We start from the raw sequence: 6000 nt of genomic DNA on the forward strand, positions 1-6000 counted from the left end.
GTGCCCAAACCAAAGGCATCTTATAATTGTTTGAGATTAATTATCCATTTTCAAGAATGTGTATTCCTAACCAAAGGCATCTTATAATTATTTTCAGGAGTACCAAAAAAGATTCCCAGTAATTAAACTATCTTTGTATTTCCAGGAATAAGATTCTTTGGAATCATTTCCTAAAGCTTGAAACAAATGCCTCCTTGGAATCCGAATTAAAGGTCCTTCTTATGCTTAGTCAGCTTTCAATCTCAAGATTTCCTTATAAAACTAGAAATTAAACTCGTGCGTTGCACGGATAACGCACGAGTTTGTTTTAAGTTATGTGTCTATTATTTGTAACAATAATATCTATATCTATCTATCTATCTATCTATCTATCTATCTATCTATCTATCTATCTATCTATCTATCTATCTATCTATCTATCTATATATAAAGGGAGAGTTTTTGCAATCTTGAGGGCAAATGTGTCATTCAATAATTATTACACTATAATATAATTGTTTACATGGGTATTTAAGTAAAAATACACATTATTTTCTAAAGATGCAATCATAGTCGTCCATTCAATTACAACCTCTCATCTTCCGTCTGTTTCTTCTATGCCTTGAGAACACTTTATGACTTAACAATGTATCGAACTTTCATGATTCTAATTGTTACAACTTTTCTAATTTAATGATTTTATGACTTTTCATTTTCCAAAACTCCTCTTCATAATTTCAATTTATTCTAAAACGAAAAATATTCAATAATTGGATTGAGGAAGAGAATTGTTGAAACTTTTCACATTCTTCATGGTTTATTTTCCATGTATAAATACTCTTCATCCGTTTGATTTGTCTACATCTTTTTAACCTCATCCACATTTTGAGCTTTAGAGTTGTTTAAAGTATACATGACTTCCAGCAATGATTGCATATCAGAAATCAACTAGCTTATGTTTTAGGTTTCAAGGTTTGTAAATCCCTGCACAAAACATCAAAGGGGTTTCCACTTAATGTTCATGTTCTGTTTTGTTCTTTATTTTTTTCTTTAGATTTTTTGTAAGGATGTAAGATGTCAGGATTTCATGAACAACGACTTGAATTTGGTTGAAACCTTGATATTTTTAATGTTTCGAGCCTATAGAATAAGGGAAACCCATGTTTATCAATTTCATTTTTATATGATTTACTTTTTTATATCTGTTTTTCTTTGTTCAAAACCAATTCAAGAGGTATGTATTGAGTGGTCAAATTTTGAGTCTTTCTTTTCTTTAAATTGTATCTTTTTATCTGAGGTCAATTGTTGTTGCAGATCCACTCTATAATGCATTAGTGCGGATATATTCATTTCCTCTTAATTTTTCTTGAAGAATTCAGTATATGACTAAGAGAAGCTTTTGTAAACATCCTCAAGGGGCTGGCCACACCTGACAAATTGGTTTCTACCGACCCAATTATTCATTCATATCACCATTTAATATCTGAATTGTCATTGGATAATTCCTAACAGGTATTTTTTGTAAGGTGGCATCCATTTCTTTTTTTTTCCTTTCTTTGTTAAAATGTGAAGATTTTTTGTTTCCTTGGGTGTCATTCATATGTTTTATGTTAATTTTTGGCATTCTTTGTCCAATTGAGAATGATTGTTTCTCAACTTATTTCTTCTAAATGAATGAAAGTATTTGCTTTCGGAAAAAAAATCCATATAGATTTTAGACCTATATATCATGAAGGCGTTTTTATTCAAAAAATGGATGAAAGACAAAAATTAATAATTCTGTATTTTAGAGGGACTAAAATCAATGAAAAATTAAATGGGGACCAAATTCAATAATTGACTATTTTAGGAGACAAAAACAATATTTAACCCAAAAATAAAGAATATACATTTAAAATTAAAATTAAAATAAATGAAAAAGAAAAGGACAAAATAAAATAAAATAAAATAAAATAAGTTTTAAAACTTGATATCGGTTATATATCTATTAATTAACATATTTAAAAATAAAAATATTAACATCAAAGTATTTTTATATATTATACATTAAATCGTTTTAGTTATACAAAATTTAGAAAATTAAAAACCTTAAAGATTTAATTTAAATCACACTTCAAAGTTTATAATTATGGGACAAAAGTCTTTTCATTTCTACAATCTCAATCAGATGTAGATGTGGTTACTATCCTTTTATTTTTTAGAAAGGAAAAAATGTATTAATCACAGCTTTGAGAACAAAGCTTAAGAGGATACAAAATATGCATTTTTAACTCAGTACTTCACTTTCTTTATAAATCAAAAAATAAAAATGTAATTTTAAAATAAACATGTAATTTTAAAATTAAAAAAGGAAAATTGATTAAAATATTACGAAAATAAGTCTTAAAGATAAATATTAATTAACATATTTAAAATATATATCTATATCTATCTATCTATCTTTTTTTTATAAGCATCTATCTATCTAATATCTATATGTATATCTATATTTATATGTCTATCTATATCTATATCTATATAAAATATAAAGTTTAGCAACTTCGAGGGTAAAATAGTCTATCGATAAACAATGTTTCATATATATTTTTCTTACCTATGGACTTTTAAGTAATTATACATATTATTTGATATGTGATTTTTCAGAACTGTTCGATAATTAGCAGACTTTTAATCTCAGTCGTTCGATATTCCCAAAAAAACTTCCTCCATCAATGTTAACTTTCTACTATTAAGCTCAAAATTATTTTAAAAGAATTTATTATTATTTAATTTATATGAGTTATGGAATGTCATAGGTCAAAATTAATATTAAATATGATATTAGTTATGAATTCCATAAGACACATTTTATTAGTTTAAATTTAGATTTGTTGAAATATTAATCAACTAATAATTAGTATTAATAAAAAACCATAAAAGTTAAAGATCATTCAACAAAAAAACTCCCTAACCCTTCCTCTTGATCTTCCTTCATCAATGTCACTATATGAACTTATACTAATAACTACAACATTAATATCAAAAAAAAAAAACTACAACAATATTATTTTAAATAAATTTAATATTATTTATTTCATATGAGTTATGAAACTTAAAAATACAAACTTAATATTAGATAAGATCTTTAAAAAAAGATCACTTCTATCTATAAAGTACAATAAATTGTTATATCAAAAACATCAATTATATAAACAAGGACAAACGACACACAAAAAATACACTCATAAAAAACCTACGACAAAAATATACAATCAAAAACAAAAATTAACACTTCAATAAAAAATATAATTATCAAAAAAATATTGTTTATAATCATTTTTCATACGAATAAATGATTTTAAAAAAATCATAAAAAACACAATACAAAATTAAAAAGAATCCCCCCATGCGTTGCACGGGTAAAAAAGACTAGTATGTAATATTAGAAAAAATTATTCAATAGTAGATAATTACGAATATGATAAATGTAATGAAATGGACACCATTTTTTTAGTATATTAAAGCACATGCTTTATGTTGTGTTTTAATAGAAATTATTTTAAGTTCATTTGGTGATAATATGTTTTAATAGTAATGCACTCGCAATAATAAGAAAAAGTATGAAAATATATCATTAGAGTTGAATAATTTAGTCTTTGTTTGTGTAAAATATTTTATAAAAGAAAAAGACTTTTATAAAGTGGTATTTATCTCTTTTTTTCATGTTTTGGCCTTGAAAGTAGTACTTTCAGTTGAAACTTTATGAAAAGTGTGCTACTGAAAGTTTAATGTTGAAATATTTTTGTCTCTTTCTTCCCAAAATTATTTTTTAATAAATATTATTTTCTTATTCCTTTCAAAAAAAATTATTTTCTTATTTAATTTAATTTTTAATAATTGTGAAATACAAAACTCAAGTAAATTTTAAGTTTATGGATGTTGTTATTTAATGTAAGTAGTTGAATAGTTTTTTACAATATATATATTTTCAATTTTAAGTTTATTATTGTTTAACATATTTATTACAAAGTTTTTTGTTTGTTTGGATGCTTTCAATACAATGCAACACTTGAGTTTTTCTTTTGTATTTAATGCAAAAACTCAATTGTGTTTTACATATATATATATATGTAACTAATTTTTTAATTCTTTATATATATGTAAAAGTTATAATCTTTTACAATCAGATTATAACTTTTGGTTTTGAACCTATGAAAATTAAAATAATTTGGCGAATCAAATGACTTTTGAACCTATGAAAATCTAAATAATTTTCTGGGTTTTGAACCTATAATGACTTTTGAATTTTAAATTTAAAGGTCAAGATTGCCCTGAATGAAAAAATATTTAATTCAAAGAGAGTAACAATTAATGTAATGGTGGGTTATTTAATGTGTTGCGAGTCAAGAAGCGACATAGGATCAAAATTTGGTAAGTTAGGTCAACCGTTTTTAAGTTATACCTCTAATCTACTGTCGACAAATGTCATTGATATAATTATTTATCGTAGTCAAAAACTATTAACCGTTGATTAGTGGCTTACCACTTAAAAAATGTTGTATTCTATTACTCTCTCAATTACCTAACTACTTAATTAATTAAAGTATAAACAAGCATAAGTTTTTTTACATGATTGTAAATAAGCATAAGCTAATGTAAATGTTTATGGTCTCTTTGATTTATGTTTTAAAATTGTGAAAGCAGAAAAATAACACATTACAAGACACTTAGTCACACATTAATATTAAAATATTTTGCTACTTTAACAAAAAAGTGATTTGTTAGAAAATATAGATTATGTAATTGCTGTAAATTTTATTTGTAACAGGTAAGGGATCAGATAAAGAAGATTGACAAGGACTACGTGAGAAAACTCCCAGAAGGCAATGATCATTTGATTTTTATTATGGATAGTGCAGAGACATTACTTCTGAAGGAAGAGTTGGTGTCGTTTAATTTCACTAGTCTGTGTTGGTTTCCTCTGTATGAAGCTGATTTTGGTTGGGGAAAACCAACATGGGTGGGTTCGGCTTCTTTAACTTTAAAAAATCTGGTTGTGTTTGAAATGTATTACATATATACATACCTCGTTATAGGTATAAATATATGTAACCGGGTTTGAAATGTATTACATATATATATATATATATAGGTATATATATATATATATATATATATATATATATAAATAAATGGGCTTTACACAAGTAGAACGGAGAGAAAACACATCCAAACTCAAGTGTGCTTTCTATATATATGTGTAAAGGAAACTTGAGTGTTGTTTCACTCCTTTACATTAAATACATTAAATGATAACATTATTTCTTTTGTATTAATAACTTAAATAACAAAATTAAAAACTAAATAAAATTTTCTAAGTCATAATATATTCAACTACCTACTAAAGTGTAAAAGTTACTTTGAACCTTTGTACTAACATTTTCCTTTGTATTAAATAAATTAAATTATTAAAATTGAATAAAATTACCTAATTTATAAGCTATTCAACTACCTATTGAAATGTAAAACTCAATTTAAAAGAAATACATCAAAAAATAAAAATTCCCTTTGTATTGTATACATTAAACTAAAAATCATCTATATATATATATATATATACAAAAATAAATAAAGCACACTTAAGTTTTAACATTAAATACATTAGCAAAACTCAAGTGTTACATTGTATTAAAAGCATTCAAACAAAACAAAAACTTTGTAATAAATATATTAGATAATAATAAGATTAAGGCTTAATTGCACTTTTCGTCCCTGATGTTAGGACTTTGTGCAATTTGAACCCCCTTTGTTTAAAAAGAGCAATTTTAGTCCTCCAAAAATCAATTTGTGCAAATTGAGTTTGCCATCCAATTGCTAACCGAAATTGCTGAGCTGGCATATTCATTTATATTCTATTAATATTATTGCCATATAAGCATTGATTTTTCTTTTTCTTTTAATTTGTTTTTACCATGTCAGTGTCTTCTTCTTCAATTCTCATCCTTCTTTCTCACCTTCTTCGTCTTCAATCCATATGTCTGT

The sequence above is a fragment of the Lotus japonicus genome, chromosome 1 (genome assembly GCF_012489685.1).
Source record: "Lotus japonicus ecotype B-129 chromosome 1, LjGifu_v1.2".
NCBI classification, from domain to species: domain Eukaryota; kingdom Viridiplantae; phylum Streptophyta; class Magnoliopsida; order Fabales; family Fabaceae; genus Lotus; species Lotus japonicus.